The sequence below is a fragment of the Temnothorax longispinosus genome, chromosome 5 (genome assembly GCF_030848805.1).
Source record: "Temnothorax longispinosus isolate EJ_2023e chromosome 5, Tlon_JGU_v1, whole genome shotgun sequence".
Taxonomy (NCBI): Eukaryota; Metazoa; Arthropoda; class Insecta; order Hymenoptera; family Formicidae; genus Temnothorax; species Temnothorax longispinosus.
The window spans coordinates 14093552-14111841 of NC_092362.1; the positions used below are offsets into that span (position 1 = coordinate 14093552).

At 42.7% G+C, this 18290-nt stretch overlaps 1 long non-coding RNA gene across 1 annotated transcript in view; it reads left to right on the plus strand.

The window, feature by feature from the left end:
* The window catches only part of LOC139813248 (uncharacterized), a 24818-nt gene extending 7775 nt beyond the window's left edge, over positions 1-17043 (plus strand). Inside the window, exon 3 of the long non-coding RNA XR_011732092.1 lies at positions 16584-17043. This is a non-coding gene — a long non-coding RNA (uncharacterized lncRNA). The remainder of the gene's footprint in view (positions 1-16583) is intronic.
* Positions 17044-18290: the final 1247 nt, after the last annotated feature.

Consider the following 18290-nt stretch of genomic DNA (forward strand, 5'->3'; position numbering starts at 1 on the left):
TCCCCCGATCCGCGCGCGCGTTGGCACCCTCCTGCCAAGAGATATTCGTCACAGAAAGTCGCGTTGTGTCGCTCGGTGAGCAGGCCACCCCAAAAGTTTCACGCCTATCTGGACCGGCGGCACCATCTATTCGCGCCACGATAATTGGCCAATTAAAACCGGGCGAGAGCGTTCGAGTTACCTGCCATCCGATAATTATACGGTGTCCTCGCGGCGGTTCGACCACGTATCCACGCGACCGGGCGTGGGTGGTGGAGACGAATAGCAATGAAGAGAGAGAGAGAGAGAGAGAGAGAGGGCAGGAGAGGAACAGGGGTTGGGGGACAGGGGTGGGACTCAAATCGCAGGACGGACGCGGGAGGAAAGGTTCCTCCGGAGGGCCGAAAGGCGGAGGACGGAATCGACTATTCCGATCACGTGGCTTCGGATTCTACAACTACGGTGGTCCTCTCGGTCTCTCTCTCTCTCTCTCTCTGACCTCCCTCTCCCCGAGGCCACCCCGCTCCCGCTTCCGTCTCGCAACCCCGCGGCGCGACTCTCCTCTCGTTCTCTCGCTTACATCCTCCTCCGCGTAAATCAATGCGGACAGCACGCCCTTTCCTTAACCCCGCGACGCATGACTGGAGTACTCCTTGATGCCGCGTTTAGTCGCGATAGGCGACGTTTACCGAGATACTCCGATTAACTGCAGCATCAACAATGGCGGACATTAGTAACGGGTTTCGGGGAAAGCCTTTGTATCGTGAAACGGATATATTCAATCTTCCGTATCAATCGAAAATAGTAACAAGTAAAAAAGTAAGAAATGCAGAAATTTGATTATGTATCTCATAAGTTAAACACTTACTTAATGAAGGGTAAATCGATTCACTGCTCTCACGTGAAATATCAAATAATAAACATAATTTCTCAGTATTAATATTGTTAAAATATTAATTACATGCTAAAGATATTTGATTATTGCGATGTTGTTATGTTCTTCCTAATGCAATATTAAGGTTATTAATGAATCGTTAATTCAGAATTTATATAATAAGAATTCCTACGTAGTTCTACCGTTATCGAAACAGAATTAATTAAAAAGCATAATCCGAAGTGTGTAATAATTATCGCGAAAGTTAATTTAATGGACGTTTAAGCGCAGAGAAATAAGTTTCACGTCTATAATACACGTCTCATTAGGAAACTCCTCCTCTGATTTACTTCGCGACCGAATGATTGATCGTTTACCCCTAATTAGAGATCGGGGAGCTCTTGAAAAAGTAGACGAAATTACGCGTGACACGAGCGGAAATTAGGTTCATGGAGAGCAGAATGATATATGGCCGTTATACTTCAGTAACGTTAGCGACGACGGTGTAGAGATAACTATATCCAGTGACAACTCTATTTCAGAAAATCTTAATGCCCTTATCTCGTTGTAATGACATTAATTACGACGGTAGTTGGTATTGCGGCGTTATCCTTTTCGATCTGTATTTCATGGTGAAAAATATAGTACCTGCGAAATTGCGGTACGAACGAGCTTACTAGCGGCACTAAATGGAATAAACTATTTTAAATGAGACCCTACAGAGTGTCGCATAGATTTTATGTTTAATTTTGTAATGATAAAACAGCGAGACATCGATAACGATCCAGCTTGATCGAATATGAAAAAGTTTATTACGATTTTTCTTTCAATGATGAAATGTGTTTTAGGGTACAACTAAAAAGTAAACTTTATTTTTGTTTGCATTCAAATTGGCTTCATTTTTTTTTCAAGTATTAATTTAATATTTATTTACCAAAACATTAAATCAAGTAAAAATTGCCTCTTTCAAAATTCGTTTAACAAAAAATCAACATCAGATTCATTAATAAAATTCGTTAAAATTAAGAAAGATATTTGGGTGACATCCTGCGTGTACCGGTAAATAAATGATTAGAAATCAGCAAACTTATTTTCCGTAAAATTTGTGGATTTTCCAGGAACTCGCAGATACAGTGCGACATGCCGTTACGGCCGTGTACATGCACTGTGAAAGCGCCGCGCATTACGATGTGTGTTTCAATTCTGTTTGTTGCGTGCGAATATGTTACTAATTCCCATTTACGTCGCAGTTTTCCTCCTGGTTGCCGCGCCGCCGCCGAGTGTACGCACTCGGAACAACACAATGACGTCGGCTGTGTAATCGCGTGAACGTTAATTGTTAGCGATTACCCCGCCCGCAATTAGCATTTCCTATAGGCTATTGAGCATCGATTAATGTAAATTATTAAGTGCAATTTCGTTTAAACCGTCGAACGTTTCGAACAGACGGCGCGGCACCGGCCGACGTGCAAAAGCACATGTGTTACGACTTTGGCGCGTGGAAATGTGAAATACGTCATTCTCCTACGGTGACAAAAACGAGCGCATAACATACAATGGAGAAAAAATATATATTATGCATCGCTCGAAAAAAATAGTCGCATTATGTATTCGGCTCGATATGTTCGATTCATAGCCCACAAAAGATATTTGTTTAATGCTGTTGCCAAACTATCGCAATTATTATATGGTTCGTATAAAAAAAAGGACAAAAAGAAATACGAATGTAGCCGACATAAATTCAATTAGCAAAATTCTGACGTTCTGTTACGATAGATATAGATAGACTGACGTCGATAAAAATCGAAAGATATTTCGCGATAATATTGCGATATAATGAGGATAATAGTGGGGCTACTTTCCGGATAATCCGACATTGAGGGGGACGATTTCCAAACGACTGTGAAGACATGTCGGGGATGGGTCGTGCGTACGAAAGTGCGAATCGGGCCCAAAGGAGGTGATTATATACGGTTATATCGAACTCCAATACACGATTACGTACATACGAAGTACCCTAGGCATCCTTTCGTATACGTATTTCTTGAACTAATTCGTTATATACGACAAATACATATCGTTGAATCGTATATGTATACATGCATTATGTACAGACACGCGAAAAGAGTAAAGGGGCGCGCATATATACATACATGTATATATATTATGTCGCATTAGACACGGGGGTCGCAGTCCGGGTATCGCTTACGCGTTATTATTGCAGCGATACGACACGCCATGGTGTCAGCCGTGACCTCCCATGGGGGCTCCGCGCGATATCATATACAATGTAGGTACCAACTGTCACACCGTCGCCGAAACCGGGGATCCCCGGGAAACCGGCTAGGCGTGCTTTATGGTGCGTCAAATTAAAAGATTCCCTCCTTTGCGTTCCCTAACTGCGATCTGATCCACTTGAGCGACATATATATGTATTCCGCGTATGGATCCATTTACATCGTCGAGTTCGTACACGCGTCTTTACTATATGCGAATATCCCGTACGTAACGCTTAATAATATCGAGCGACGTGCGCCGCCATAGGAGCGGCTTTAATTTGCGACTAATGGCACGTTTAATGGTAACCGTGAAATCTAGAACGCGATGTTCACGATAAATGGACTGGATCATCTGGTTTTTCATAAACGTTTTAATTTAAATTGTCAGCATATGATTTTCCAAGATTAGTTTTTAAATCATCGTAATCTTTATGCTACGAACTGATCCGATACAAGTTTCAATGAGAGGAGTTTATAGAATATACTATTAGACTATCATTGCAAAATAAATCATTGAGTTTTCTGTTAAATAAATGTACCTAAAGAAATTAATTCTCGTTAATTCTGAACATTTTAGCATATCTGCTAATTCTATCATACTTTCTTTATATCTTTCATTGTAATAATTTAATTTCTTTTCATTAGAGAATATAATATAAACATTATAGATGTATGAGATAAAAATTGTTTCGCGTAATATTAGTAATATCTCATGGTATCCATCGAGCAAATTTGTCCCGTTTAATTTGCGATTAGTGACACATCTAATAGCAGATACGAGTGGTGCGGTGCATCGTACTGAAATTCACGGCTGTCCGCATACTTAACGACATCGCATGCAGCTCGCGCGAAGAACTTGTACGTGAAATGTATATGACTTTGCCAAACGTTACGTCGTGCCAGACGTCTTTCTGACGGAAACGCCGCAAAGTGGCTGAGCTCGACTGTGAAATACACGTCGGGCGGAGTCTTGTCGTGATAGCGAATAGACGACTAATAGTTCAAGCTATTGCGAAATTTGTTGAAAAGGAGTTCCGCTCGATAGGAACATATATGTATATGTATTAATACGTGTGTAATATATATATATATATATATGATGCTAATTCATACTTCACATTTGTCAAGTGTTTACACTAACTAATTAACAGTGCTTTAAGACTTTGGCGCGAATCCCGGGGTGCATTAACCCTTTTCAGACATCTAACATATGTACGGGCCTTGTGGAATATTCTTAGGAGACTGACATTCTAGATTAGATTGTCAAACAAAAATACAAGTAATAGTATATATTTAATTTTACATTATAAATTTTAGCAGTTTAGTTCTAAATTAATTTAATCTATATATCTTATTTCTCATATATTCACATATGAGTCAACATAAATCGTATTCTAAAAGAAACAATTAAAAAATCCAGGATTTTTTATATATTAAATTTACAAAGGCAGAAGAAAAAAAATTTTTTTTTATTACAGTTCCCTCTTGAGATAAATTTAGACTCTACTTTTTCATACATCTGCCACATAAAAAGATTAATTGCGTTTACCATAGGTCACGATTTTTCGATCTCCAGCCTTAACTCGCTCGGTGATTAAAATCCTGTTAGAGTACGACCCACTTGAAATCGACCGAAAAATAAGATTTCGTTATCCCATTCACGCTCCAGTAGCTCGTTTGCGGCAACGTCGGAAAAGTCTCGTCCCGTCGCGTCGAAAAGAGCTAGCTTGTCGTTGCTGAGCCGCGCTTGTTCACGCAAAGGCAACCTCATAAGTTTCGATCCGCACACGATTCCGTTTGTCGTTTCAGCGTTGCGACGCTCGGTGGCTGAATTCTAAACGGCCGCGCGCATATTAACGGCGCGGTCGGTCGCAATTTCGCGCAAAACTTACGGCCGTGTCCGATCGCGGCTCGTTAGCAAAAATAATTTCCGCGACGCCGCGGCGAAGAAGGATAGAAGGGCGGAGAGACCGTACAGATGGCTCGCTGTATCCAGGGACGGATACTGAACTTTCGGAGTAGAAGAAGATAATGTTTGAAGATCGCCGAAGGGGCATAAAGACAAAGAGAGAGCTGTTAATCTCTCTCTCTCTCTCTCTCTCTCTCTCTCTCTCTCTCTTCATATACGATAAGATTTGATAAAGTTTTATAAAAAGTAAAACAAATAATTTGCAGATGTCAGTTAAGGATAAAAGAAAAAAATTTGTCTTTTCTTCTATTTTACAAAAGGAATGTATAATTATAAAACTGAAATACCCCTAAAGAGAGAGAGAGAGAGAGCCAGAAACTTAAGTTTAATTAGTTTTCACGTACGTAGTACATGTTCTGTATTCTTGGTTAGATTTTTTCGGCTGCAACACGTCTCATACGACCGCTCGTTGCGACACGATGCGTCTTGACGAGGAGAAGACGCGGCGCAATGTAAACGAACGAGTCTATAAGTCCGCGTCGGTTCCGCCGCGCGAATAAACTCGGACGTTTCTGGCACACAGCCGAAATCAGCTTTTTCTCTATTTCACTCTCTCGGGTCTGTTCTCTTCTGCTCTCTCCCTCCCCTCATCCTCCCAGCCACCCTTCTCCTCCCCTTTTTCTCGCGCTTCTTGGACGTTTGCCTCTTCAAAGTGTCAAGTGACAAACGGTCCCGCTACCGAGTAGGCGTAGTCGTCGGGGTGGATATAATTTGTCAGGAAATCACCCAATTAGCCTCCCAGTTATGCGGCCCAACAGATTTAACCAATTAGTTTAGCTATGCGAGCCCTAATACATTTCCACGCCGGCGGCGACTACCAGCCGCAGGCGTTTCTCCCTCGGTCCGCCTGTCAACCCTCTCTTCTCCACCCCTCTCGCTCTCTCATCCACTCTCTTGCGATTCTCGTTCGCTCTGTCCTCCCTCCGTTCGATCATCGCGTTTCCGTCTCTCTCTCTTCTCGGCTTTCGTTGCGCATCTCAACCGCTGCTCGATATTAGGCGGTTATAGTGGCAACGTGGTCTGGATGCAGTACTTATAAAGGACTCCGTCGTCGTCGTCATCAACGACTATGACAACGGCGATCATGTGATTGCGGCCGTGCTCAAATTGTGTCTTTGCGTTTACATGTACGCACATGCTGAACGCGCGCGCCACGTACACGTGGAGCTATGTGGGGGCCGGACGGGCGAAGGGAGGCTACTCGGAGGCGGTTGACGTCTATCTCTATAGAGACTGCTCACACGCGCTCCCGTGATAGGGAACACGCGCGACAAGATGGGGGAAAGGGCAGCAGGGGGAGAGCGCATAGAGTCGAGAGGTGAAGCAATTTGTCTCCTTAATGAGATGTCACCCCGTCCGTGCGCGTTGAGATGTGGCCAGTAAGGAGGCGAACGATCATCCCTGAAACCGATCGAGCAGATATTGCCTGTCCCACTCATTCTCCCGAATCCTCTCTTTTATGAGAATCTTATATGGATATATTATCGTTTTGGCGGATCACTTAGGAATGTCTCTTGAGAATTCAGTTCGTGCCGACATATTTCTGACCAAGTATTCCGACGAATATTTTAATCAATCAAAATTCTAGTCAATAGAAATTCTTTCTCTACTTATATAGTTCTTCATTTCGTGTATGTGAGATAAGTAATATAAAATGAAAAGTGATACACAACTTGTAGCACGAAATAATTCTTGGATGCAAGTAATTATTTACGATAAATACACCCTTGTCATATTTCAAATATTATCTGTATAAATAAAGTTTCCAAAACTATTGTATAAAGATATTTAAATTGAAAATATAGGTAACTAACAGTTAGCGAAAAAAACAGTCTATCTATTTAGAAAACGATCAATCTCAAATTAGAATTTGATGTAATAATAATTATAAAACATCGTACTCGAGTGAGTTAAAAACATACGAATAAAGGTACAATGGCGCGGATAATGTGTAAAACATTCCTCGTATTTATTTTCTAATCAGTATGACTGTGCGTTTCAAAACGTTCGCCGGTATAAAATATAAAACGTGTATGAAATATTCAAATAATGAGCAATGAACGAAAGAGCACAAATTGTTCGCGAGAATGAAAACATAAATATCGTTGAAAAATTTAGATCGACGAGCATTATTGCCACACAAAAGAACGGTCTCTGTTTACATCGTGTTTTTTATCTACTATTATGGCCGATGGATGGTCAATTCGCCGTTATTACCACCATAGTAATTATTAGCGGTGCGATAAATTTCTCTTTTATAAAAATATCGTTCAGTAAAATTTATTAAACGCAATAGAGTAGCGCGTTTTCGGCGATACGCCTCACCTCTCGGGTAGAAACAAACTTAGGGATGCGCTTTTAATCGTAGGAAGAGATTTCAGCAGATCGATCGCGTACAGTTACACGGTATGGGTCGAGAGGACGGTCAATGGGACCGGTTGAAGTACAGGATTGCTCTGGTTGATACTAATTGAATCGTCCTTTGGCCTCTAAGCGATCGCAGACCTGCCCGCCCACTGTGTTGCTGACGAGCGAGACGTTTCACCCTCCCAGGCTTCTATTATGCGCACCCGGTGAAGACCTCCGGGCAAACGACTAGTCTTATTTTAAACGCAATCGATTCGATCTTTCTCCGTAACGGGAAAGTAGAATTCACGACTACATTGCGCTTTTAACGACCGAAATCTAGACGAAATCACAGGAATTTTGGAGTAAGTAGAGCTTGAACTTTTAACGCTAGTTTACGATTGAGCGGCTCATACCCTCAAGAAATTGCAAGAATTACTTTCCATTACTTTTAGAATTGTAAATTTACAACTTTTCATTTTCGACTATATAAATATGCTCTCCTTTTTTTCCTCTCTTTAAGAGTTTATATCTTAATATATTTAAGAGAGTGTAATATATTTATTTTTAAAACATATATAATGTAATATATCATCAAATGCACTTCGAAAATGCATATATTAAGCTACAGATATTTTCTTAAATTTTCGTTGCTTGAATATGTAAACATCCTCTCACGTTCATCGCATTATGTATGACTTTATGCCTGAGAAAAGAATTTCGTAAAAAAATTCGCTTTTTTGGCTGATCGCATACTGAAATATTTACACAGAAATATGCAAATTTTATTGAAGATGCAGTCATTGGTTGGCTAGAGGTTGAAATTATTCGTTTATCACGTAATCTCAATCGATGCTTGCTCACACTCGACTAATTGACTGAGAATCCCAATTTGCACAGGTGTTACGAAAAAGCTTTCTTATTAAAGACCGTCATTTTATACCTTCTCGCTCGCTCCATTCGCGTCACTCGTTGATTGTAAGACGCGGGGAGGGGGGATTGTGTCCGCCCTCCCCGAAATCTTTCCCTTTTAGAATCGAGTGCGCGCCGGCGCGCACGCGTGGGTATTAAATTAATGTAGTCGACTCCGTAGCCGGCGATTAAACAAAGGGTGAAAATTGAGCAAAACCTCCCCTCCCCCTCCTCAACTCAGTGCCGACGGTGAACCCGTCGACGGGTGGCACGCACACACTATGGCTCGACATACACGTGCACACGTGAGTATTCACACATCTCGGTACGCATCCCGCGCAACACAATCGACCGTGCCTGCGTAAAATGCCGATTTGCGCGTACACGTATACGCACGAGCTCTTGTATATCGACACACATAGCGGTCTCACGCTCGAGTAACCACTGCGTGTGTACACGTGAACGAAAAGTGTGTATGTGCGCGAGTACGCATGTATGTGCGTTCGATAGAAGCGCATATCGTACATATACGGGGTACCCTGGACTATTTGCATTTTACTTGATCTACCTTTCCTTGGATCCAATTTAAAATAAGTTAACAAAAATGCCATTAATGTTTTATTAATCATTATTCAAGAATAAGACAAAATGGAATCTCATCTTTCACCTAAATTACCTAAAATTTTAAACAAATTTTAACAGGATTTTGACTTGGAGGTAGATTACAAAGTCGGTATTCAAAACTGAACGTTACAAGACCATTGAAAACGTTGGCGCCAAATAAAGTCTTTTCGCTAGGAAAAGCTCGATTTCATATTAATGTAGAAAACTTATAGACGCAAGGAAATCTGTGGCTAACGCAGGACACCCGGTATACGGCGCGCCTCTATACCTATGTACACATCGGGGCGGCCGCCGTGGGGTGGCCGGGCGCGGGCTTCGTTCGTTGAATGCGGTTTAATATTAATGGGAACTGATGATAAGCAGCGCAAACAAGCGTCGAGTCTCCCGGGAGAGATCTGCCTTCTGTTAGCCGGCGTGCAGCGGGGGCCCGATACACGCGCATTGCACACCGACACGAGACACGTCGACGAAAGCCGCGCCGCGCCGCGCCATCGGAGGCTACCGTCATTCGTGGTTGCCGTTGCAACCCGGGCGGCGTAGGGCGCGCAACTCCCGAAAGGGCAGAGAGAGAGGAGCAAGAGCTATACCCGGACCCGGCGCGACGCACGGGGCATGGGGGACCGTGCGGCGATCGTTTACGCGCATCATATACGCACGTGCCCCGGGGTACGTGTCTCGTCGCGTCGACGTAACGCGTGTAAATCAGCGAGAAAGGGGACGAAGGGAAGGACGGAATAAGAGGATGATCGTTTGCCGCTACTTACTTAAAACGCTCTCGCTCGGACCCCCGTCGCGGGACCCGCTGCGGATTGCGCTCAGCCAAACTATTCGCCATCGATGCTTGCTCGCCGTAAAGCGAGTGTTTGCTCGCCAAATTAGAAAACCATCGACGAGCGACCCGCCGAAGGGAAGTTGTACGCGCTCAGGCTGGAGCCCATATCAAGCAAGTGGTCGCAGTCAGTCCCGACCACCGTTCTGCTTGAAATAACACGAGGGATCCGGTGTATAAAGCCAAAGCGTATAAAGCCAGGCGTCGATATAGCCTCTTATTAACGGAATGCTATAGTTAACTCTTTAAACTTGGCAATGTATCCTACCATGTATTTATCTTGGCGATGTACCCCTTTATTTCATAAGCTCATAATTTCGTAGTTCACGGATGAAATTTATCTTCAAAAGTCTTTACTATTTTATTAGTGCGTATTACTTTATTGTTAGTTTTTAAAGTCAAATTAAGATTATAATTTAAGTTTCTTTTATTTGTCAAAATATGCATCAATTCTTTACCGGATCATTATTCTCGACCTCTACTACTTAAATGAGATGTTTGCCATTTAAAAATACCAATTACAGTGCTAAAAAAGAGTAGGTATGTCAAATGTTTGGTTCTATGTAAAAAGACACGGTAATTTAATGGAGTACTATAAAATCACTATAATCTCTCGCGCCAAGCCGTAAGATTACGTCAGATAATAGTGCGCGAAACCCAGCGATTCGATACAAGTTTAAAACTCGCTACAAAAGGCCAAGTTAATCGAGAGCCGGCTTTGTTCTGCGGCATGTGGAGTAACGAAGAGGTAAAGGAAAGGTGCGAAATTCAACCGAAATCATAGTATCACCAAAGATTTCATAGCCGAACATCGTCGGTTTGACGCGCGTGAAACTACGAACACTTGCGATTCACAGACATTGCGCATTCTAAAAAAAAAAGAAACAACCCTAAAAAACGTAACAGCAAAAAATCGAGCGACACAAGCTTGGCCAGGAAATGCGAATGCGATGGCGCGCGCGCGCGGATGCGCGCCCGTAGAGCGCGGGGCTCATATCGTATTAATAGGCAATCCGGACAGCCGAGGGGTGTCATAAACTCAACCCCCTAATACTCGCCTAAACTACCTCGGTTAAATAATGGAATCCCTATTCCCACCTCTTGCTGCTACCGCCACCGCCTCCGTCGCCTCTGCCACATTTCTCTGCGCGTCGGTTCCTTGCTCGGCGCCCGACCACGAGCACGAATCGTCATCGTGCTTCTCACCCCCCCTCCCTCCCCCTGATGTTTCTCAACGTCGAAGAAGCCGACATGCCTGTACTCGAACTGGAAAGCGTGAATTAGCTATCGTCCGCTTGCTAATTCATATTCCGGGGACGTATCACGCTCCGGCGTTCGCCCGTCCACCCAACCGTATACCGGCGCGGATCAGTTAATTATAAGCATACGCGTCATTTAAATTGCAATCGAGTATTTTGCGATAGTTCGGCCGGGTTGATAGGGTGAAATAGCTCGCCCGTATTGTCGACGGATCAAATTACAGACACACGTCGCTCGGCGATGAACCACGCCGCGTTTCAAAAAGTGGCAATTGCGTAAATTGGCTCTGCCATGAACCGTGTCGCGTTTAATTAATCGGCTGCGAGTAGGGCAAATGCGAGAGGTTATCCTCTCCTAGCCGTAAAGCTTAATTCGACACAGCACTGTAATCTGAAATCGCTTGCTTATGAATCGCTAGGATTCATAAAGTATTTTAATATTTCGATAGTGATTTGCGTTATCGTTATTTTTCATTCTTGTCAGTGCTTGCGCTAGTATAATTGGTTTAAAAAAATTACATAATTTTTTGCAATATTTTATAAATGCGATGTAATGCAGAATAACAATTTAACTGTATATCAAAAATTCAAGATTGTCATTATTTTATTTTAATCTTGCCTTTTGAATTTGGTTCAGTTAATTACTTAAGTTGCATGTTCTTGTTAATGTCGGTATAATCACAATTCTGCAATAGCTGTTTGTCATTAATAGTTTCAAATTATTCAGATTTTTTTTCAAATTATTTTGAGATGCGCTTTCAAACAGAAGTAAAAAGAAAGAGAAAGAAATAGAAAGAGATAGAAAACGGAGTTTGCACCCGTGGCGATCTCATTGAGATGCGGCTAGGATTCAAAGTTTGCGTAAACGTTTAAAATAGCGTAGCGAGAAGTTTGCACTTGGGCTTATACCCAAGCACGAATTACCTTTCGCCTAAGAGCTAATTAAGAAATGGTTCCATTCGGCGGCTCGTCGGGGAGCAACTCTAGCGGAAACAAAATTCCACCGACCTAGCAACGTGTCCTGACCCCAGGATTCGAGACGCGAGGATGGCGAACCCTCCGTCGTTCTGCGATATCTATATATACACCAAGACCAACCTCGAGTAATCGTTACGACGTACCGTAGACAGATAAGAGCATCGGCTGCTTCCGCCTCGATTCCCTCTTCCTTCTCTTCGCCATCGTGTCCCTTCGTTTCCCTTATCCGTAACTCCAAAAAGCATACAGTTCTACTGGATTCTCTCTCCTTGGAGTCGACTCAGATATCTGGAGTAGATTCCTAAAGCGGCGGACGATCCTCGATGAACCGTGACCGCTCAGGATTCGGCGGATCTTCGTATTGGATAGCGGGGGATGGCGAATTCGATTCACCGAATGTGTACGTGATATTTACCGGACTTGAATTTTAGACAGACACACTTTCGCGGAAATACGCTATCTTGTTTCTTTTTCTGAAAATTTCTTCTCGGTTATTTACTGTGATAGCTTCAAATAACACTGTTAAATCAGAAGCGTTTTCAATGCTCTTACATGAGCTTTTTCAAAGAATCTTAAGCTAAATCTGAAGTTACTGAAATGTTCAATGTTATAAAAATATAAAGGGATAATTTACGAAAGATCACTTCACTGAAATATTTGTTAATGCATAAATTTTTGCTACAAGCTATCCCTGGATTTAGCAGATGATACACTTAAGAAGTTCCTCGCAAATTTGTTTGTATAAAACATTTTATGCAAGAATAAACATGAGAGCCAATACCCATACGAAATGTCATCAACGAAATCATCGGATAACTACTTCTCGTTTGTTTTGCTTTTCGCGCTAGTGGAGAGGTAAGTTGTAGCTTGAACGCTTCGCGGCGCACGAAAGAAACGAAACGGCATGGAAAAGTAGTCGGAAATCGTAAAGTGCTCGACACCTCAGTCCTCCTGGACAAATAAGACAGCGCGCAAGAGGATGAGGCGAGGACGACGGCGATGACGACGACGGGAACGACGCGAGCGAGTGGCGCGTCGTTGGACGACGTGAGACATGTTGGAGTCGACGAGAGCTCCGAGATTCGGTCGTTTTCCATTCAGCTTGGGGGAACAAGAGAGACGAGGACAAGCGAATCAGAAACGGTAAGAGAAAGAGAGAGAAAGCGAGACACGAAGACACACGACGTTGTCGGTTGGGGACGTCAGGGGCCGAGGGTGGCAGCTAAATAATAATTCTCACTTAACTAACTCGGTTAACTAGCTTCGCCGCGGCTAATAATAAAGGAGTCGTCGTACGTTGAGCATCGCCTGGCGGTTTGTCGAGTCTGTGGTAGAGGGAGGATGAGTGAGTGAGAGAGAGAGGAGGGGGAGAGAGAGAGAGAGAAGAGGGAGAACAAGAGAGGAGAGGATCGTTTTCAGAGGACAAGAGTGGGAGGAGGAACGTCGAATGCACGACCGCGGAGCGCGTCGAGGTCTGAAGTCAATTTGTCGGGGAATGCGTTGGGGCAACACGTGTGGCACTCGTAAGACCTCCCCCTCTGTCCCTCTCGGTCTCGTGCGTCCAACGATTAATATTCTGAAAAACCTCCATGAAATCTAGGCGGGACGCAGAGGGCCATCGTATGGAGTACCCCGAAAAAGGCAATTAGGCGTTCGGCGAGAAGAACGATCGGGCCAGACTCGCAGTCTCCTCTGGAGGGAAGAGAGTTCCTTTTTCGATCATAGAGTGAAGTGATCCGTAGATGTTTCTCGATGATGCGTTCAACGTTTTGACCCTTGTCAAAAGATACATATTTTTTGGTAAGTGAGCTTGGTTGGAAGACGTGAGTCGTTTTAATGAAAACCTTCTATTTTTAATGAAGATAAAAGTTTGCTGAAGGATAACTTCACGCAAATCTCATATTTTATAAATGTATATATAGCATCGATTTAATAATATAAAGAAAAAAATTGAATCTTGATCCGATCAGAGTAATTATACAGTAAAACTAATATACGTGTTAACGTTCTACTTTTATAGTAGCTTAACTATCACATCACAATCGAAGATGTATATTTTGGACTCCCGTTCTTGTCAAAAGTTATGCTTGAAACTTTTTTATTTAACACAAATTTCTTTTAATACAGACGAGTAGAAGTAGATCCTATTTTAGATCTTATTTCGAAGAATAGATAATTAGTCGGAGTAATCGGGAATTTCGTCGAAAAAGCAGGCTCGCAGTCTGCTCTGGGAGACGAGAACCCCGAATTGAATGCGAGGGAGATGAGTAATCCTGAATTCGTAGAAACTTTTCGTCCTAACCACGATCTATCTACTATATATATTTTTTGCTAAAAACTTATATATCAGCATAGCAATAAATTAGATAAACCTTCTATGCAAGTGTAGCTAAATAAAGCAGTTTCTAAAAACAATTCACGTATGATATTTCTGAATCATTATCTCATATTATGATACATCTCTATGTAAGCTTACTATATCACTGTAGTATTTTTTTATAATGCGTTATCGTAGATCACATATCGTAGATTTTATTTTATATATTCTTTAAATATGAATATCAATTAAATATTGCGCGAATTTCTTCTGCTATGAATTACCAGAATCAAATAGATCTCTTTATGGATGAGTGATTATGCTTATTTCGCTTTATCTTTTTGAGAAATTCTCATTCACGCGCGGATTGAAATTCTAGAATCTATTGGTAGAGCTGAACGTTTATTCGCATTATTAGACCATAATATATTGCTCTGGTTTATCAATTCACGGCCACTATCTATTGCATAGAACAACGGTAGGTAAGATCGAGTTAAAGACCGTGTGGTGTCATGAAGATCCTTGAGAATACTTTCTGTTTCAATTTTTTTTAAATATAGAACGTTTCACATAAAATGTTTCGTTTAAAATTTAAATATTCCAAAAATAGCTTTTGATGATTATCGATTTTCTTTGAGACACAGTGACGAATGAGAAGACAATTAGACGGATATATCCTAGGCCGAGTCGGCGAGTTGTAAGTGCACCTTCCTTCTTTTTTTTCTGGCGGTCCAGATTCGAGGATCCGATCAACCTTTCGGTCGTCGGGGTCGCGTCCGCAGCCAGCCACTACGTAGGTATCCACTTATAAACACGACCCTACTTACTCTTTCCGTAGTCCTGGCCTCGTAGGACTCGCGTCAGAGCGGTAAAAGGGTAGATAGATACACGGCACGGTATTAGTAGGTATTAGGTGTTGGCCTGGGAACGATTGCACGTGCTGGCGAGGAATCCCATCCCTCCTGCGAGTTCGGATAATTCTTTAAGTGCTTCCTTTCCCCCCCGCTCGCGTCGCCGCCACCCACGACTCCGCCGCTCTTACCCGGGGGCCGATCCTCGGTCTCGACCTCTACCCCCGGCTACCCATCAGACCGACGTGCTCGCGGTGCCACTTCAGGATCTATATACGACTCGCTCTCTTTTCCTCTCTTCTTTGTCGTCCTCGGTGCCAGGATATTGCCGAGTAGCTTTTAGCAATTTTCCGTATGCACCTACTAATCCCCGCTTCTACGAGGGAGAGACAGAGATAGATGAATAGAAAGAGGGGAGAGAAAGAGAAAAAAGGGGGAGGGACGCCTTAACGTAATGCCGTTAATCTCCTTAGCGATGCGAAAGTTAAGTGGCTTCAGATTGAATGCGCTGTAATGAGTACACGAGAACAGTGTTCTGATATCAGAAGGGAATTACGCTGTGCTATGTACATTAAACTTGAGATTTAATCTTGAAAAGAGCTGTAAACGTTCAAATTGACAATTGTGCCCAAAGTGACAATTTTAGAAAAGAAGTTAATGTATTAAATATCACTTATTCGTTTAAAAGCTTTACAGACATCGTATACTTAATAGTTTTTTATACACCATAATTTTTCTCATAAACGGCTACAAATTACAATTTTTAACGATTAATAATTATTGAAACTATGACGTCTACAGCAATTTTACGTCCAATCAGCAATTTTATAATTAAAGCTTTTGTTCGCGACAACAATTATGTTAAAAAATGTAATTGTTTAATCAAAATGTCGTAAGCAGTTTAACAAATAGTTAGAATCTAGGTACGGTAAATGGCACGATGTAACGTTTGACTTGATTTCCGCTTGAATTTTCCAGCATCCATGGCGTTTCCGTTAATTTGTCGATCCCTGCGCGTCACATAACGCGCGTGTTACATCATAAATAGAGCATTACTACCGCAAATTTGAAACGCCGAGTTTCATAATTGCAATGATATTACTACACGCGAGGCTCGTAACTTCCGCAACTGGTCGGAGTCGCGCGAAGCGGCAGTAGCGGCACGCTGTGTGCCCGGTAAATGACATAATTATCCCTGAATGAGTACGCGCGCGGATCGACCCGATGTAACCCCCGCGAATGAGCAAAATTACTTGCATGGCAGCTAGTTTTCCGTGTTTGCCTGCTCTCGCGCGATGCACAAAATAATCCCGCCAAGTACCCTATTTACATGCCGGAATTGTGTTCGCGCGTGTACCCGATATAGCGCCAAGTTTGTCGGCAAGGACATCTCGGGAAGCCATTAAAAGGGGTGATGCCGGGACGCTGCCGCAGGAAAGTCAACGAACCGTTCGAAGATGCCCACGAACATCTGGATGAAATTAAGTCGAGCGGCTCTCTTCCGCAGACATGCTGTCTCCGGTGCGTTTCGACAGTTTCGTATTTCTTTGTCCCCATCGCTATTTATTTAAAATCCGCATCGGTTTCCTATTCCGAACGGAAAAAGTAGCAAAGATATGAAAAGGGAGGATATCCCGTTGATATGACATTAATAGTCTCTTAATCACATAACATTGTAACACAATTTGTATCAACGTTTCTAAATTGAAATTATTGGTGCTAAATGTGATCGTCTTCGATGAAAAATGCAGAAATAAAGAAAATTTCGGACATGTGTCTTTGTCACTGACAGAAATTATTTGAATTTTCCAATACAATTGAAAGTATAAACATTTTGATTATAATAATAATAATGTTTAAAATTATTTTAACCGATTTAATCATAGAGCACAATGCATATATTATGATTAGGAACGTGGACTTACAATTAGAGAAAAATCTAAGAATTAGGAATATAAATCCTCAGATTAGCTTCAGATTTCACCAAGCTACTTAATTAATGAGGCATAAATTAAACGGCATTAGTGTACGTAGCGTTTAAGAACGTACAAACGTTGGAATAGGTAGTGAAATTTGTGACACGGGTGTTCTCACAATCGCGTCGACTAACGATCTACACCTCGTTGGCAATCCCATTGGAGCGCCGCAAATAGTAATTTCCTATTAACGAGAGAACTCAAATAATATAATTCACCTAAAAAATGATCAAATACAGAAATATGATTCCATAATGTCTTAATAAAATCGGGATTATAAATACACGGTTTTTTTACCGTATAAGCGTGAGCGGAGCGGCATTAAAATTCCATCGAGTTATCCGTAGTTTTGATATTCTCGCTCGTTTGCCAGTGCGCAGCATTTCCAGCGGGATTTTTTCCCGTGCGTTTCGAGCGCGCGCTGTACAATTAAAAGCGAGCGCCGGACAAATACGCCCGGCAACGGCAAAGCGCGGCAGCGGCGACGAGTATTCGAGGTGCTTCGACATATTCGCGGCTACCGTACAAAAAAAAAGGAAAAGAGAAAACAAAAGAGAATCGGCCGTTAACACTGCTGTGCCTGAAGACAATCGTCGATAGGGAAGTCCGCCGTTTCGCGTCCGGATATTACGCCAATGGTGAACAATGCGCTGTTCGCCGGGAGCAAATACGAAAAAAAATAAGTAGAAAAAAAGAACAAACAGGAGAGAGAGAGAAAGAGAGAGAGAGAGAGAGAGAGAAGGAGGAGGAGGAGGAGAGAGTCGATTGGAGCGAAACGCGCGGACGTTCGAAAGCATCAACCTCGCCAGCATAGAATTTATAGGTAATTATTTTTCTCAAGCGTACGGCCCGTTCGCCAGTATCGAGGACGAGGACGAGGACGAGGAAGAGACGGTAGCGCGGGGAAAGGTGTGTAATGGGGCTGCGAATGAACCTCGTCAAGCGAGAATCCGCGTCGAACGGCGACTGCCATTGGGCGTGGAAACTAAAGCCAGATCGTGTCGCGGACGCGGGCGTACATTTTCTACGGGATCGTGTACACGGAGAACACAGCGGAGACCGAGACAGAGCGCGAGGGAGAAGGACGAGGAAGAGCC